Source organism: Eptatretus burgeri, chromosome 12 (genome assembly GCF_056783735.1).
Source record: "Eptatretus burgeri isolate ZD-2024b chromosome 12, Ebu_testis_v1, whole genome shotgun sequence".
In the NCBI taxonomy this organism is placed as follows: domain Eukaryota; kingdom Metazoa; phylum Chordata; class Myxini; order Myxiniformes; family Myxinidae; genus Eptatretus; species Eptatretus burgeri.
Window position 1 is genome coordinate 220,001 of NC_140972.1, and position 19,450 is coordinate 239,450.

At 47.5% G+C, this 19,450-nt stretch overlaps 1 protein-coding gene across 1 annotated transcript in view; it reads left to right on the plus strand.

The window, feature by feature from the left end:
• LOC147014942 (deoxyribonuclease gamma-like) overlaps nucleotides 1–19,450 on the plus strand; it is a 346,105-nt gene that overhangs the window by 83,769 nt on the left and 242,886 nt on the right. The window lies entirely within an intron of this gene.

Consider the following 19,450-nt stretch of genomic DNA (forward strand, 5'->3'; position numbering starts at 1 on the left):
GAAATGCGCACGCTTCCCCTCGCTCACCACCTGTACGATGATATGTACGATAAGTGGATGAAACGCATATCCGACCCGCAGCCATACGTCAACCTCACTCTCACCAACAAGCGCGAGGATTATAAAGCGCTGGGTTTTAACCTCCTGAAACACACCCGCACGGTAACCCTACCCGCTACGGCAGACACGGGGTGCCAGAGCTGCCTGATCGGCATTAAAGTCGTCCAACAAATGGGCCTGCGTACTGAGGACCTCATACCTGTATCCATGACCATGAAAGCCGCAAACAACAAAGGAATTCGTATCCTCGGAGCCGTGGTAGTCAGATTCGCTGGTAACAGTGACGACGCTCGGAGATTGGAGACGCGCCAAATCGCGTACGTGACGGACACTTCAGACAGCATATTCCTCTCCCGCGTGGCCTGCATGGACCTGGAAATGGTCTCGGACAGATTCCCGACACTCGGAGAGGTGAATCTGACGACCTCGGAATTGTGCGACTGCCCGCGACGCGCGGAGCCGCCGACCAAGCCGACCGCACTCCCCATGCCAGCGACCGAGGCCAACAGAGAGGCACTACAGTCACATTTACTCAGGATGTATGCTCAGAGCACATTCAACACGTGCCTACACCAGCAACTACCGAGAATGAACGGCCCGCCACTACGTCTTATGCTCAGTAAGAACGCGACACCGGTTGCCCCATCACACTCCCATCTCCGTGGCCATACATTGGCAAGATGAGGTAAAAGCAGGCCTCGAACAGGACGTTCGGCTTGGCGTGTTGGAGGAAGTACCCATCGGCACGCCGGTGACATGGTGTCACGGCATGGTAATTTGCGCGAAAAAGAATGGCAAGCCACGACGCACCGTCGACTTTCAGGCCTTGAACAAGCATGCGTTCCGCGAGACCCACCACACCCAATCCCCGCTCCACCAGGCGAGACGCGTACCTAACGGGAAGCGCAAGACAGTATTCGACACATGGAACGCTTACCATAGCGTCCGCCTCCACGAGGACGACCGCCACAAGACGACCTTCATCACTCCATGGGGGCGCTACCGGTACCTATCTGCCCCACAAGGGTATATGGCATCGGGGGGACGGTTACTCACGACGATACGATGAGATCGTCGCGGACATTGGTAACAAGACCAAGTGCGTAGATGACACGCTACTATGGTCAGACACGATTGAGGGGAGCTACTTCCAGGCGGTCCAATGGTTGGATATATGCGGCTGGAATGGAATCATCCTCAACCCGGAGAAGTTTGTCTTCAGCGCACCCACGGTGGACTTCGCGGGCTTCACCATCACCATGACCAACGTGCGACCGTGCAGCCGCTACCTGGAAGCAATCCACGATTTCCCACAACTGCGTAACATCACCGACATCAGATCGTGGTTCGGGCTTGTCAACCAGGTGGCATATGCCTTTAGTATGGCCGAACGAATGCAGCCATTCCGGAAGCTCCTGAAAAGTGGAGAACGCTTCCAGTGGTCCATGGAGTTAGAGGACATATTCCGCTAGTCGAAAGACGTGATCATACAAGAAATCGAACACTGTGTCCGCATATTTGACAAAACTAAGCCAACATGCATCGCCACGGACTGGTCGAAGGAGGGAATCGGATTCTGGTTGCTTCAAAAGCACTGCCAATGCGTGCCAGTTCGACCATTCTGCTGCACTGATGGATGGAAAATAACCCTCGTCGGCAGCAGATTTACACATGCGGCAGAATCCAGATACGCGCCTATGGAGGGCGAGGCTCTCGCAGTCGCGGACGCCTTGGACAAGGCGCGCTACTTCGTACTGGGCTGCGAGAACCTGATCGTTGCGGTAGACCACAAACCACTGCTGAAACTCCTTTCGGACAGAGCACTTGACGACATACCCAACCCCTGCCTCAGGAACCTCAAGGAGAAGACCCTGCGTTATCGCTTCCGCATCATACATATCCCGGGCATGAAGAACAAGACGGCAGATGCCATGTCGCGCAGGCCGGTCGGCACCACGTGACCTCCACTAATGAACCTTCCAGATGACAATGCCACCATAGCGATCCACCTCCAACCAATCATGCACACCGACATCCTGTCTCTCCTACGCCAAACTGAGCCGGAGTATGACGACGACGTCGAGGAGGACAACCTGGCATGGTGCGCCGCAGGCCTCGAATCATTGCGATCAGTAACATGGGGTCGCGTCAGGGAAGCCACCAGCAGCGATGGCGATATGCACATATTGGAGGGAATGACAATGAACGGCATCCCCGACTCAAAAATCGAAATGCCACAGACAATTCGCGACTATCACCAGTACCGCGAGAACATTACATCGACAGATGGAGTGATCCTATACAAAGACCGAGTAGTCATACCACCCTCACTCCGCGGCGATGTGCTGAGCGCCCTACACGCTGCCCACCAGGGCGTATCAATGATGACCGTCCGCGCAGAATCCTCTGTATTCTGGCCACGCATGTCGGCCGACATCAGTGCCACTCGGAAAAACTGCGAACACTGCCACCGGATGGCACCATCACAGCCTGGAGCGCCACCAACTCCACCTATTCCGGTCTTTTACCCCTTTCAGGCAGTGTGCTCGGACTTCTTTGTACACAGGGGTGCACACTACCTTGTGACGCTGGACAGATACTCGAACTGGCCGATCATCTCAAAATCGACGGGTGGTGCCGCCGGACTCATAAACCACTTACGTCGTGCCTTCGTGACGTACGGGATGCCAGAAGAGCTCGCATCGGATGAGGGACCAGAGTTCACCTCCACCGAGACCAGGTCATTCCTGCACAGATGGGGCATACAGCACCGCTTGTCATAGGTGGCCTTCCCTCACAGCAACTGTCACGCGGAGATTGGAGTTAAGACAATGAAACGACTTATCACGGACAACACCAGCCCGCAGGGAGAACTTGACACTGACGCTGTGCAGAGAGCGATACTACAATATCGTAACGCGCCTGACCCTGACACGAAGGTCTCCCCGGCAATGTGTGTCTTCGGCCGCCCGATACGCGATTTCATCCCAATTATCCCCGGGAAGTACAGACCGCACGACACTTGGCATGAGACCCTGAAAGCGAGGGAGGAAGCCCTCCGCAAACGTCATATCCGCACAGCCGACACCTGGGCAGAACACACCAAACGCCTTCTGCCACCTGCTGTAGGGGACCTCGTCCGCGTACAGAACCAGACAGGACCCCACCCCAAAAAAATGGGACAAGACAGGCAGTATCGTGGAGGTACGCCAACACGACCAATATGTGATCAAGATCAACGGCTCGGGCAGAGTCACACTTCGGAACAGGAAATTCCTGCGCAAGTTTAGCTCAGTTCGCAATGACCAGCCACCACCCCGGTCTATCTATGATGATCTAGCAACCCGCATCACTGTACCTGCACCCGTTGTAACACCGCAACTGCCTGACCTCGACAGCGAACCCGTGACATCTGCGACGCCAACGGGGCCCAAGCCGGCACTGACGTCAGCATGCACACCCCGGCGCAAGACGACACCCGTTTCAGACACGCCAGCAGCACCAGGACGAGGCACACCGAGGCGTGCGATCCTTCAGACGCCACAATCGGCCCCTGAAACCCCGAGAGCCCCATCCCCACTGGGGCCCGATGTGACACCAACAGCACCAGCAACAGGTCAATGCCGATCCACCAGAGCGACCAGCGTGCCTGCCTGGCACGAGGACTACTCCATGGAATAGTCACACGATGGGCGATATAAACTTTTGTTCATTCATTAAACTTAATAATTTCTCAGCCTTTATCTATTAACATAATAAAGACTCGGAGGGAGATAGAGAACATTGTACTTCACGGTACTTCTACATATCGACGGTCCCCTGTGCCAGTGCGCACGCGCAGCCTGACCCGGAGCCAGGGATGTTGTGGGCGTTTCAACCTGTTCAATACTTGTTTGATTATTGTCGTTCCACGCTAATAAAGTGGTCGAACAAATTGAACTCTGTTCTTATTTAGTTGTCGTCAGTCTCCAGTCTATGTTTGGATTCACATTAGGTTTCAAAACTGGTTTTGACTCTTCGTGAATTAAAAACTCACTGGAAAACTCATCTTCCTGCAGAAAGTCAATTAATTTTCCTGACTCATCACAGAGAGGTTATTGTTCTTACTTGGATCGACGTCGTTATTTATCTATATGGTATTTATATTTACGTTTATTACCTTGCATTGTTAACCAAAACTTGAAAAACGTAGAATGAGCGAGGTAAACCACAGCCGAGCAAGAAAAAAGTTCAATCCACACTCCAAGTGTCTTCCCTGATCGCCGCGGCTGTTTGTGTGTTTCCCTGCTTTCTTCAGCGATGAGTTTGCGACCTCAGAATATATTTAGAGAGATTAAATTGGTAAGAATACGGTATGAAGAAACAAGACGTCCACACGAGGAATTCAAAACTCACAGAGGGGCGAACTTTCTCGCTGCAAAAAGTCAACAAAGGCTTTCAGAGGAAGGAAATGCCAATGGCATGGATGGTCGGGGTGTTTCTACTGTTCAGATTAGACTCAAAGCAAGATCGATCACTTTTTGTGGCTAATTTTCGGACGTTTTTGCGCTTGGTTTTTTCGTGCAACATTTGCGGCTAAAAAACCAGTGCGGCTTGTGTGTGTTAAAATTCCAGATTTTTTTAAAATTTAGGGGATGCGGTTTGTATAACGATGCGCTCAATGGTCCGAATTTTATGGTACTTGCCTTGCCATGAGTAATGCATCTAAAAGAAAACGTAATATGTAGTCTTGGAAGTTAGAGTGCGGACAGGAACGGATGGAAAACAGCATCCTGGTTGCCATGGCAACCAGTTTAGATGACGAACGTATGTCACGACACACCGTCTCCACAGTCTGTACCTATATACCAAATATGAAACATGAAAGTTGAAAACTTTGGGAGTTAGAGTGCGGACAGGAACGGACGCACAGACAGGCGGACAGCGACCGGTATCACATAATACGCCCCAATATATATATATATATATATATATATATATATATATATATATATATATATATATATATATATATATATATATATATATATATATATATATATATATCTTGGGCATATAAAAACATTGGAAAGGAAACTAGAGGGGGAGCACTCGGGAGAGTGTAAAACCTCCACCGCCAATACTGCTGGGTCACTCAAGTGAACCTTATATCTTTTTCATTAAATATGATGTCAACAGTGCTGACAGAGTTATAGTTCCTTTCTCCATTTTCTTTTTGGGGGGGGGGGGGTTGGAAATCACTAAAAACATGTAGAAATGCAAAAAAAAAACAAATCGAAATTTTGTTGAAAAAAGTTGCAAATTTTTTTTTCTCGAACCATTTTTTTGGGGGGTGGGGGTTGGAAATCACTTAAAACGTAGAAATGCCAAAAAAAAAATTCTCTAACAATTTTTTTTTGGGGGGGTGGGGGGTGCAAATCACTTAAAACATGTAGGAATGCAAAAGAAAAAATTTTTTCTCTAACAATTTTTTTGGCGGGGGGGGGGTTGGAAATGAGTGAAAACATGTAGAAATGTAAAAAAAAAAAATTTCCTCTAAATTTTTTTTGGGGGGCGGGGTTGGAAATCACTTAAAACATGTAGAAATGCCAAAAAAAATAAAAAATTCTCGAATTTTTTTTTTTGAGGGGGGGGGACCAAGTCCAAAATTTAATGGCATGATCCTTGGACCATACCTAACCCCCCCCCCCACCAAGTTTCGTCGAAATCCATTGAGGAGTTTTTCCGTTATACAAAAAATTTGACATTTTCACGCTCACGCTCACGCGCACGCCGGGGGTATTGCTATAGCTCTCTCTTCTTCGAACAGGCGAGCTAAAAATGTTTAAAAAATCTCTTTTTTTGAGATTTGTTCTACCCTTATTATCAGTATTTAAAATGGCGATTTCAGTTAATACAATGGTGATTTCGATGAAACTTGGTTGGTAGGTTCATACCATGACCAAGTTGTGTGGAAATGAGAACCGTTGCTATGGACACCACCGTTGCCTAGCAACGGGCTTTGAAATTTTTGAAAAATCATAAAAAATTTATTTTTTCGAAAATCAAAAATCGGGCCAGAGGCGACTGTGGGCAGTACATTCAGCCCTATTGTCAAAAATTTTCAGCCGGATCCTATGAAAACTGTCGGAGAAGATAGACTTTGAATGAACCCTGGTCGAAAACAATAAAAAAACGAAGTTCGTAATATCTCAGAGACTATGAGTCAGATATTCATGAAACTGCTATGGTAGGTTCATGGTATGTCCTAGTTGTGTGAGAAAGAACCGTTGCTATGGACCCCTCCGTTGCCTAGCAACGGCCGACTGCCCATGCCCGCTTACCAGCTTGTTGGGCAGTCGATGTTGTCGAAAAATAAAAAATAAAAAAATTGGGAAATTTGTTCTACCCTCATTATCACTTTTTCCATCGATATGTTTGTCTCTCTGTTCGGTCCAGTGCTCCTTTAATACAATGGCGATTTCGATGAAACTTGGTTGGTAGGTTCATACCATGACCTAGTTGTGTGCAAATGAGAACTGTTGCTATGGACCCATCTGTTCCCGAGCAACGGGACTTTGAAATTTTTGAAAAATCATAAAAAAAAATTTCGAAAATCAAAAATCGGGTCACGAGCGACTGTGGGCAGTACATTCAGCCATATTGTCAAAAATTTCCAGCCGGATCCTATGAAAACTGTCGGAGAAGAGAGACTTTGAATGAACCCTGGTCGAAAACAATAAAAAAATGAAGTTTGTTATATCTCAGAGACTCTGAGACAGATATACATGAAACTGGTATGGTAGGTTCATGGTATGTCCTAGTTATGTGTGAGAAAGAACCGTTGCTATGGACCCCTCTCTTGCCTAGTAACGGCCGAAAAACCTCGAAATGTGGGGGTATTTTAATGAAAAAACAATCTGCAGCATTAACCCTTGAAGCTAGAATCATGAATTTTCTTGTGCTTAATCCTCAGGTCATTCCCCATCAAAGGGGCCCATCACGTCAGGTTATATTGGGTAGGCGACGAGCCATGTCCCCCTACCGGCTTGTCTGTGTGTCCGTCTCTCCAGAGCATAACTCCGTGGACTTTGATCCGATCTTGATGAAATTTGGTAACATGTTCGATCTCAATGTCTAGTTGTGTTTTCCTGCATGAGGTTGTGGCTATGCCCATTGTGGAGGGAGCCACGCCCAAAAAATAGCCATTTTTAGGGGGTAGTCAAATTAAAAATCTATCTTCTCTTGGGGAATTCACTGAATGGAATGGGATCTTCGGTATTTGAATAGCAAAATGAATTATCTAAAACTTGTCGTTGTCCGATTTTTCATTTTCATCCTAAGGTCAAGGTCACAAGGTCAAAAACTCAGAAAATTGCGAATTATGACATAAAAATCATATGACCGCCCAAACTTTGAGAGCTTGGATGACAATATTTGGACATTACAGGGATTTTCTGGAGGGAAAGCAGGGAATTTGAAGCGGGTGAGTTTGTGTTGGATTAATGGGAGCAGAAAAGATTGAGGATTTGGATGGGGGATGATAGGTGGTTGTGAACAGCTGTTTTGAAGGCCTGGAGGGAAGAATGAGATTGAACAGAGTGAGGGAGTAATTCAGGGGTGGATCTCGTCTCAGGCAAAGAGGGGGGGTTGACATTTTTGGCTTTGAGACAAGGTGGGTGGGTGGCAATATACCCATGTGGGTGGGGGGAGGTTGAGGGAGGTAAGGGTTGAGGGAGGGAGGGATGGTTAAGGGAAGAAGGGGTTGAATGAGGGGTTCTCAGCAGCTGAAGGTGGGGGGGGGTTACAACTCCCCCAAACCCCCCCCTCAAGATCCGCCACTGTCGGAGTTTGTTCCAAAAGTGGGAAAAAGAGGAATGAAAGAGTGAAGGTGAGCAGTTATTCGTGATTGTGGTAGTTTTACCAGAAGGAGGTTGTTGGCGGACCTTGAGCGACCTGTGGATATATGTTGGGGACAAATCACAGACACAGCAGGGGGGGGGGCGAGACCAGAGAGGAGACAGTAGAAGACAGAAAGACCAACGACCTGCCTGCGGTGAGAGAGTGAGAGGCCTAAAGACAGCCTAATCATGGGAGATACCAACGATCTGAAATGCCTTGGTTTCCACAGCCTGAATCCGAGAAAGGTGGGAGGCAGGAGCACCAGCCCAGAGGGGAGAGCAGTACTCCATCAGGCTGTGGACGAAAGCTTTGTATGTGGTCAAGAGCTCAGGTGGGCCGAGGAAGGACTTTGCACAACGGAGGATTCCCAGTCGGCGACTGGCTTTGGAGGCCAGGTTGGAAATGTAGCTTTCCCAGGAAAGATCATGACAGATAGTGAGACCCAAAACCTTGAAAGAAAGGAATTCTTCCAGAGGATTGTTGAGAAAGTGGATGGGGGTGAGGGGGGAATTCTAAATGGTCCTTTCGGATAGGCAGTGAGAGTGTGAGATTTGTCAGGATTGAAAGACATGTTCCACGTGTTGGACCAGTTTGTGATTTTACCCAGATCTGCAGGGAGTGAAGAAGTTGCTGCTTGCCGGTCTGAGGGATGGTCGGGCAGAGGGTAGAGTAGTCAGCAAAGAGAAAAAGAGGATTTTCCAGAGGGTCGGAGAGATCATTGATGAAAACCAGTAAAAGAACAGGGCACAGAATGCTGTCTTGATGAACTCCAGTCTGGACAGGAAGAGGTGATGAAAGAACTCTATTTTGGGCCACACGTTGACTATGACAGGAGAGGAAGTCTGCTTCCTTTCTTGTCAGGTCAGGTTCGATCTGTGACCTGCTACAGGTACCATGTAAACCTGTACTAACCTGTTCCATGGTCGGGTTGTCGGCGACTAAACCGTCTCCCCCACCAGGTTTTCTGGTGAGGAGGGTGTTTGGATATGGACACCCAGCAGGATTAAAAACAAAACCTGTCAAAGGGCGGAGGAGCTCCTTGTGAGCCAACGGCCATCCATATCTAGTGCCCAACTGTGTCTGCGGACGTCCTCCTGCAGTTGGGTTACTTCTTATTAGGAGGTTGGTGGCAGGATTTGCACTCCAGCCACCGTAAAACGCTTCATTCCGCAAAACGCAAAAACGCAAAAAAATCTGAAAACCCACTCCGTGGGAGTACCTCCTGTGCAGCTTCCCTTCGCAGGGCAGCTCACCGGATGATGGGATTGGGGCAAAGCCTTCGGGACCCCCAATCTTTGATAGGAGGAAACCACGGGGTAACATCCCTGGGTCAGATTGCGGGAGAGTGTGTCGGAGTGGTGCTGAGGTGTCGTCCACCAGACGGCGGTCTCCTTGGGTTAACCTGAGGCGGTCCCTTCGGGTGGGTGCCTGGAATGTCCTATCCCTAAGAGAGGATGATCACCTGTCTCTGTTATCATCTGAGCTCAAGCGTTTGGACATCGGGATTGCAGCTCTCTCTGAGGTTCGGAGACTGGATTGCGGCGAGATAATGGTGGGTGGTTACACCTACTATTGGTCTGGTCGCTCTGATGGTTACCATACCCAAGGAGTTGCTGTAGCTGTGTCCAATAAGCTGACCCCAATGATAATTGAGGTAACACCGGTCAACGAGCGTATTATGAGATTAAGGATTCGTCACTCCTTAGGTGTCATTTCCCTGTTCTCTATTTATGCTCCGACTGAGGCGAGTGATCTTACCGTGAAGGATGCATTCTACGCCACACTCGAGTCTGTGGTTGATCAGTGCCCCAGACGAGATACACTTCTAGTCTTGGGGGATTTCAATGCATCGACTGGAACTGATAGGGATGGTTATGAGGTGTGTGTTGGTCCCCATGGGTCAGGAACTATGAACCAGAATAGCACTAAGTTCCTTGACTTTGCAAGAAGTCATGGACTTAGGGTGGCTGGTTCATGGTTTCAGCGCCCGCAAGCTCATCGCTGGACTTGGTATTCCAACGCTGGCGGTGTGGCAAAGGAGATTGACCATGTCCTCATTGACGGTCGTTGGAGGATGATCCAGAACTGCAGGGTCTACCGGAGTGCTCAGTTCCTCAATACTGACCACAGGCTTGTTGTAGCAACTCTAAAGCTGCACCTTAAATCCTGGAGAATGGTACCATCCCAGCCTAGGCTGGATGTTGCCAAGCTCAGGGATGAGAGAGTAGCTGAGGAGTTTGCGAACAGGCTGAGTGGACACTTGGGGGTCTGGGTGCTTTGGGGGGTCCTGAAGAGTTGTGGAGCACCTTCAAGACCACCGTCCTTGATGTTGTCGGTGGATGCCTTGGAGTTCACCGCAGGGCAAAGAAGAATTTTGTCTCTCAAGGGACACTGGATACCATTGACCAGAGTCGCAGGGCCAGGCTGAATGGCAGAGCTGAGCTGTTCAGGGAGCTGAGGCGTAAAACTGTACGTGCACTGAGGGTGGACAAGGAGGCCTATGTGCGAGGAATCTGTGAGGGGTAGAGCATCACCTGTGGACAGGTGATTCTCGTCCCGCTTACAGGGGAATTCGCGCATTACGTTCATCCAAGCCCATCCCTCGGAGCACTACAGTTCGAGCAGAGAGTGGTAGGCTCTTGACAGAGGAGTCTGAAGTGAAGGCCCGCTGGGCCGGTTACTTTGAGCGGTTGTACCAGGCTGATCCCCCAGCTGTCGAGTTGGACGTCAAGGGTGTTACAATCCCTGTTGCTGACCCTCGAATCAACTGTGGTCCACCATCGCTTGTGGAAACACGGGCTGCGGTGAACCAGTTGAAACGGGGCAAAGCTCCAGGGATCTGTGGCATCCATGCTGAACTTCTCAAGGCTGGTGGAAATGCTGCACTCGTGTCGTTGCATGCAGTTTTGTGCTCTGCCTGGAACACAGGCATCATCCCAACTGACTGGAAGAGGAGCCTTGTTGTCCCTCTCTGGAAAGGGAAGGGTGATCGCCAAGACTGCAACAACTACCGAGGGGTGACGCTGCTCTCAGTGCCGGGCAAGGTCTTTGCTCGGATAATTCTTGATAGGGTTCGCCACCATCTGCTTGTGCACCAGCGTCCAGAGCAGTCAGGCTTTACACCAAAGAGGTCAACGATTGACCGTATCCTTGCTCTTCGTGTCCTCACTGAACGCAGACGAGAGTTTCGGCAGGGGCTGCTTGCAGCCTATGTTGATCTCTGTAAAGCGTTCGATTCAGTGAATCGGGATGTCCTCTGGAGGATTCTTGGTCTTCGTGGGGTGCCACCGAAACTGATCGATCTAATGTCTGAACTCTACTCTGGTACTGAGAGTGCTGTGAAGTGTGGTGGTACCGCCTCTGACTTATTTCCAGTTGTTACTGGAGTTCGTCAGGGATGTGTACTTGCCCCCACACTTTTCAGCACTTGTATGGACTGGATTTTTGGGAGGATGTCGGAGAGATCAAGTTGCGGTGCATCGTTTGGCAATGTCAAGATCTCGGACCTTGATTTTGCAGATGATGCAGTCATCTTTGCGGAGACTTTAGACATCCTCTTGGGGGCCCTCGAGGTGCTGAATGAGGAGTCGGAGCCGTTGGGATTACGGATTTCTTGGGTCAAAACAAAGATCCAGGCTTTCGGTGAAATCTTGGATGCTGCTGTCCTGTCTGTGTCTGTTTGTGGTGAGGATGTTGAGGTCGTGGATAGATTCACTTACCTTGGCAGTGATATTCATGTCTCCGCAGGTTGTGAGCCGGAGGTCAATAGACGTCTGGGTCGGGCCTGGGGAGTCATGGATTCACTGGATCATGGGGTGTGGCGCTGCCGGTACCTGTGCGGGAGGACGAAAGTCCGAGTCTTCAGGTCCTTGGTACTTCCAGTCTTGCTCTATGGGTGCGAGACTTGGACTTTGACCAAGGATCTGAGACGGAGACTTAATTCCTTTGGTACCAGGTCTCTTCGGAGAATCCTTGGCTATCGCTGGTCGGATTTTGTGTCCAACGAGCGGTTGCTGAGAGAGACTCGGATGAGATTTGTTACCTGCATAGTCCGTGAGCGTCAGCTGCGGCTGTATGGACATGTGGCTCGTTTTCCTGACGCTGATCCTGCTCACCAGATTCTCTCAGCGAGGGAGTCTCATGAGTGGAGGAGGCCAGTGGGCCGACCACGTGCCTCATGGTTGCAGCAGGTTGACCATCATCTCAAGGAGATGGGGATGGGCCTGGCATCTGCCTGGGGGATGGCCAGACGGAGGCCCCCGGAGTACCGGCGGAAAGTGGACGCAGCGACGCGCTGTTCTGGCACATGCTCCCATACCTGACCTGACCTGAAGTCTGCGAGTCATGAGTGGAGATGGCCTTGGATACCATAGGAAGAGAGTTTGCTGAGCAGGGCAGGGTGCCAGACCATGTCAAAAGCACGCGATATGTCTTGGCATATGGTTCTGATTTCATGTCCGGCATTGAGGACCTCCATCCATTGAAGGGAGAGCAGAAGCAGCATATCCAGCATAGAGTGACCTGGTCTGAAACTAAATTGATGATCGGAAATCAGGCCATTAGAGAAGAGAAAGGACTTAATGTCTGAAGCGATGATGGATTCCATAACCTTGCTGATGATTGGGAGAAGGCTGATTGGTCTGCAGTTGCAGGGATCTGTTTTTGCACCTTTTTGTGCAGGGCAGTAATGTTTGCTGATTTCCAAGCAGATGGCAGATGGCCTTGAGCAAATGAGAGGGTGATTACAACCGAGAGAGGGTGAACAAGAGCAGAGGAGCAGGTTTTTAGGACATGTGGGCTGATGCCTTCTGTACCGGTTGCAGCACTGAGTCGAGGTTTGACAGCAAACTCTTCACCTTGTCAGGAGAAAAGGACACAGAGACCAAGGACAGTTGCATGCGACTGGGTAAGGTTGGTACAGAAAGCAATGGGTTTTGGACGCAAGATTTTGATACAAACACCGAGTTTAGGCATTCACCTTTTCATGTGCAGTGTCAGCAGTGTGGCCATTTGAGGTAAGGGAGGGGATGGAGGGGAAACATACACCAGCAACAGATTTGATTCAATGCCACCAGGATTTGAAGGAGGGAGAGAAGTTTGAGAGTTCAGACTTGAGCTTTGAAAGATGTTGTTTTCTGGAACTCCTGAGGGTTGATACATACTTGTTCTGAGCTTTATGGAAGGAACTGAGATTACCCTCAGTTGGGTTTGCTTTCCTGAGCCAAAGGCAAGTTGTTTCAGGACAACTGCCTCGTCAGAAGCCTCAGTGAACCATGGGCGGGAGGAAGAGTAGGACAATTGAAGATGACAGGGGATAAATCTGTGCATGAGGGAAAGCAAGTTTCTTGGAAAGAATTCCCAGGATGAGTTTATGTTGGAGAAATTAGCGATGGCTGCTTGGAGAAAGAAAGTAGAGAAAGACCAGTCTCGAAGTTTGATGGCTGCTGGGAGACTCTGCTTGCCGGCTTGAGTGAAATACCAGACTCGATGGCACTGAGGTGGTTCTCTGATGACAGCCAGAGAGATTTCCACTTTGACAAGCACGTGGTCAGAAGAAGCGATTGGAGTGGAGGAAAAACAGCAGATATTTTCAGGGAAATTTGTCAAAATAAGATCCAGAAGAGATGGCGTACCATTGGTTTTGATATGGGTCGGGAAATTGAGCGATTGAGTCAGTCTTCCTTGTTTTGGTCGTTTTATCATAGATATGTTTGAATGTGGTCATTAATAAGTATTGTTGTCTTAGTTAGTTTACACCTGTTTCTAATTACCACACCCATTTCTATTAACACTAATTGCTACACCTGTTTTCTTTTCACCACCCCTGTTTCTAATTACTCCACATATATTCATCTTGTTGTAACTCATTTTCTTGGAACTTGTAATCAAATGTATCCTCTCTTGCTTATTATGTATTGGAGCCAAAAGGCCAAAAGCCAATTCTCACCTTAGCTTTACGTCTGCTTTCCTGTATTATTCTTTCATTATTCTCGAATTGTACTCCATGTCCTCTCTTTTTCTTCCTCCTTTCTCTTCCCCTCCCTTTCTCTTTCTGTTCTTAGATTTCTAATCAATGTGCTGGCAAGCCTTTGTGTACTGACAAGCCTCTGTAAAGGAATTAGGTGATGCTGACAGCCCGATACATTAATCTGTCTAGAATTGCTTTGCTGGTAGTTGGACCCCTGTTCGACCCTTGCTCGCCTTCCTGTGCGTTTGTTGTTTCTGACCAAGGCGATAAGAACTTTCTGATTTGTCTCTCCTATGTGCATATTTCTTTAAACCGGCCCAGACAAGGTCAGATGTGGGTCATTATGACCGGCCTCCCCTCCTGGTTTTCGTTTCTGTTCTTCTCCTCGTTCCCCTATATACTTCCCCCACATTCCCTTGGTATTATATATAGATGATTCCTATGAGCTCCGATTAGTGGAGACCATTGTATGTATTACATCAATGATCCTTCATTCTGAAATTACGTAACAAAAATTCTCTGTTTGATGAACTTTGCCTTGAGTGGACAATTGAGTTTCTGGAGTTCCACAACACAAGTAATAATTATTCATTCAATTAAACTGAAAATTAGATATGTATCTTCATTACTGAAAATTACTTCATTACTTCATGACTCAGGTTCAGATTATTTTCCCAAAATATTGTGGTGCAGAGATTCACAAAACTTCACATCACAAATATTTTGTGAAAAAATTAAATTACATGAGCACATGAACTGACATTGAGGCAATTTTCAATCAGTTCACAATGTGATGACAAAGAAGTCTTGGAACATTTTGAATTTTGTTTCCATCCTTTCCGATGGGTGTGGAATCATACAGAACAACCAAAAGAACATTTCGTGAAATAGATTGATGATATGCAGGTTTCAATGAGATTCTTCAGTCACAATGCGCACACATGAAGATAAAGTCAACACATCGTGACATCTGATGATCTCTGTCAGAATAATAAATGGTCATCATCTTTGATTATCAGAATTAATGACTTTTATAAAAGAATATCAGAATATTTAAAAAGTCAAAATGATTATTATAATTTGGAAGAATTAATATTGCACTTTGTGTCGATCATTTGCAAATTAGTTTGAAGCACTGTTTTAAATAGACATATCAATTTCACCTGTCATTAAAATGTTTAAAAAGTCTGATCAATTTCACCTGTGATTTTTTTTTTTTTTTTTTGTATACCTTGGTCGAGGCTCGTATGAGAGCGAACACACAACTCACAGCAAGGAGGCATGAGACAAGAGGGGCGGGAGTGGAAGGGACAAAACAGTGGGGAACAGACACATTAGGTGAACTGTGGAAGGGAGAGGGATGGGGATGGGACGGGGAACATGGCGAAGAGAAGATGGACATTTCAGGGACTTTCAGGAAGGAAAGTAGGAGAAATGAAGGAAGTGGGCTTGGGTGGATTATCGGGGTAGAAAAGATCGAGGATTTGGATGGGGGGAGATAAGAGCTGGTGGTGAACAGCTGTTTTGAAAGCCTGGAGGGAAGAATGGGAAAGAATAGAGTGAGGAAGTTTATTCCAAAGGCGGGAAAAAGAGGAATGAAAGAGTGAAGATGAGCAGTGATTCGTGATTTTGGTAGTTTTACCAGAAGGGGTTGTTGGCGGACCTTGAGCGCCCTGTGGAAATGTGGTGGGGACAAATCGCAGAGAGAGCAGGGGGGCAAGGCTGGAGAGGAGTCGGTAGAAGACAGAAAGACCACCGACCAACCTGCGGTGATTGAGTGAGAGGCCCAAAGACTCAGCTTCATTGCGGGAGATGCCGATGATCTTAAATGCCCTGGTTTCGACAGCATGAAGCCGAGAAAGGTGGGAGGCAGGAGCACCAGCCCAGAGGGGAGAGCAGTACTCCATCAGGCTACGGACAAAAGCTTTGTAAGTGGTCAGGAGCTCAAGAGGGCCGAGGAAGGACTGAGCACGACGGAGGATTCCCAGTCGGCGACTGGCTTTTGAGGCGAGGTTGGAAATGTGACTTTCCCAGGAAAGGTCATGGCAGATAGTGAGACCTAGAAGCTTGAAAGAAAAGACGTCTTCCAGAGGATTGTTGAGAAAGTGGATGGGGGGGGTTTGTAAACGGTCCTTTCGAAGAGACATAGTGAGAGTGTGAGATTTGTCTGGATTGAAAGACATGTTCCACGTGTTGGACCAGTTTGTGATTTTATCCAGATCTGCATTGAGTGAAGAAGCTGCTGCTTGCCGGTCTGAGGGATGACAGATGGTACGGCAGAGGGTGGAGTCGTCGGCAAAGAGAAATAGAGGATTTTCCAGAGAGTCCGAGAGATCATTGATGAAAACCAGAAAAAGAACAGGGCCCAGAATGCTACCTTGAGGAACTCCAGCCTGCACAGGAAGAGGGGATGAAAGAACTCCATTTAGGGCCACACGTTGACTGCGACAGGAGAGGAAGTCTGCGAGCCATGAGTGGAGATGGCCTTGAATACCATGGGAAGAGAGTTTGGTGAGTAGGGCAGGGTGCCAGACTGTGTCAAAAGCACGTGATATGTCCAGGGATACGGCTCGGATTTCCTGTCTGGCATTGAGGACCTCCATCCATTGATGGGAGAGCAGAAGCAGCATATCCAGGGTAGAGTGACCTGGTCTGAAACCAAATTGATGATTGGAAATCAAGCCATTGGAGAAGAGGAAGGATTTCATATCTGAGGCGATGATGGATTCCATCACCTTGCTGATGATTGGGAGAAGGCTGATTGGTCTGTAGTTATAGGGATCTGTTTTTGCACCTTTTTATGCAGGGCAGTGATGTTAGCAGATTTCCAAGCAGATGGCAGATGACCTTGGGCAAATGAGAGGGTGAATAGAACAGAGAGAGGGTGAGCAAGAGCAGAAGAGCAGGCTTTGAGGACACGTGGGCTGATGCCGTCTGGACCGGTTGCAGAATCTGACTCGAGGTTTGAAAGCAAGCTCTCCACCTTGTCAGGAGAAAAGGATACAGAGTCCAGGGACAGTTGGGTGCGACTGGGTAAAGTGGGTAGAGATAGAGATGGGTTTAGGACACAAGATTTAGCTGCAAACACCGAGTTTAGACATTCAGCTTTATCACGTGTGGAATCAGCAGTGCGGCCATTTGAGGTAAGGGAGGGGATGGAGGGGGAACATACACCAGTAACAGATTTGATTAAACGCCACCAGGATTTTGAGGAGGGAGAGAGGTATGAGAGTTCAGACTTGAGATGAGAAAGATGTTGTTTTCTGGCTCTCCTGAGGGTAGATACACACTTGTTCCAAGCTTTGTGGAAAGAACTGAGATTGCCCTCAGTTGGGTTTGCTTTCCATGAGGCAAAGGCAAGTTGTTTCAGGACAACTGCCTCGCCACAAGCTTCAGTAAACCAAGGGCGGGAGGAAGGGTAAGACAACTGAACACGAGAGGGGATAAATCTGTGCATGAGGGAGAGCAAGTTTATTTGAAAGAATTCCCAGGATGAGTTGATGTTTGAGAAAGTAGTGATAGGAGACCAGTCTGTAAGTTTGATGGCTGCTCGGAGACCCTGCCAGTCGGCTTGAGTGAAATGCCAGACTCGACGGCGGTGAGGTGGTTCTCTGATAACAGCCAGAGAGATGTCCACTTTAACAAGGACGTGGTCAGAAGAACCAATTGGAGCGAAGGAAGAGCAGCAGATATTGTCAGGGAAATTTGTCAAAATCAGATCCAGAAGAGATGGAGTACCATTGGTTGAGATCCGGGTCGGGAAGTTGACCGATTGAGTCAGTCCCAATGAGTCGCAGAAAGCTTTTGCTGAGGTGCCATGGCAGGTGAGAGAGGTACCCACACCTAGCCAACTGGCGTGATGACAATTGAAGTCACCACATAAGAGGAAGAGAGAGTTTGGATGAGAAGATAGAAGATGGTCCATGTTTTCGGATAGTGAGATGTAGATGGAGTCATCACTGTTCGGTGGACGGTACAGTACACATATAAACATGAGGTGGGAGTGGAGGGGAAGCCGAAGCCAGAGGTATTCCTGGGGGTGTGGGGGAGTGAGAGCAGTGCATGGAGAGTGAGGAATAGAGTCTTTGATGAAGAGAGCAACACCTCCACCAGGACGAGGCTCAGGTCTGTCATACCGTAAGAGGGAGTCGCCATGGAGAGATACTTGGGAGTCAGACACGTCTTGGGAGAGGAAAGTTTCTGTTAGGCAGATAATGTCTGGTTTGTCAGTGGCAACCTGTATGGAAATATCTGAAAGGTTTGAGCGAAGGCCCCGGATATTTGAGGTCCACACTTTTAATGAAGAGGAAGGGGAGGAGGCTTTGGGTGCAGGAGGTGGAGGGGGAGGGGGAGGGTAGGACAAGGGACGAGGGGGGCAGGTAAGGAGGGTTGCTGAAGGAGTGTGGGGTATTGCAGAACAGCGAGGGGAGGGGGCCGAATGAGGAGAAAAGGCTCTGTGGTGCTGGGGGAGAGGGGGGACAAGAGACAAGGAAGAAGGCAGTTGAGGATTTGAGGAGGTGGAGTGAAGAGATGGAGGTGAGAGGGCAGTGGAGGGAGGCAGGTTGGTGGATGAGAGGGGGGGGCAACTTTGAGAAGGAAGAGTGAGGGGGATGAAAGGTGGGAGAAAGGTGAGGGGGGGATTTTTGAGAGAGGGGATTGAATTGTTTATGAAGAGAGATCAATTCCACCTGATAATAAATTGTTTTCAATAGAAATATCAGTTTCACCTGTTATTAAATTGTTTAAAAAGAGAGATCAAGTTCACCTGTTTGTAAAATGTTTAAGAAGAGAGATCAATTTCACCTGATGTTAAATTGTTTAAAAAAATATCAATTTCACCTGTTATGAAATTGTTCAAGAAGACAGACCAATTTTATGTTATTAAATTGTTTAAAAAGAGAGATCAATTTAACCTGTTATTAAATTGTTCAAAAAGAAAGATCAATTTCACCTGTTATTAAATTATTTTAAAAAGAGATCAGTTTCACATGTTATTATATTGTTTAAAAAGAGAGATCAATTTCACCTGTCATTAAAATGTTTATAAAAAGAGCTCAATTTCACCTGTTATTAAATTGTTTAGAAAGAGAGATCAATTTCACCTGTTTTTAAATTGTTTAAAAAGAGATCAATTAAACCTGTTATTAAATTGTTTAAAAAGAGATCAATTAAACCTGTTATTAAATTGCTTAAAAAGAGAGATCAATTTCATTTGTTATTAAATTAGACATCAACCATGCATCATGTTCTTAGACATCATCCATGCATCAATCATCAACCATGCTTTTCGCTCTCATACGAGCATGGTCAAGGGAAACAAAAACAAAATGATCAAAAATAAATACAAATTTACCTTTTTAAAAATTGTTTTGGATGAGACTTTTGCAAGATCTCTGAGACACCACAAATTTAACCATTTAACCACCATGTCGACGAGGTGGAGGTAACAGAATGTCCTTTGAATAAAGATGTTCTTTCCTTCTTGAAACAAGTGTGTCCTTGTTCAACCGGAACATAAAAGTTTCCTTCTTGAGTTATGAT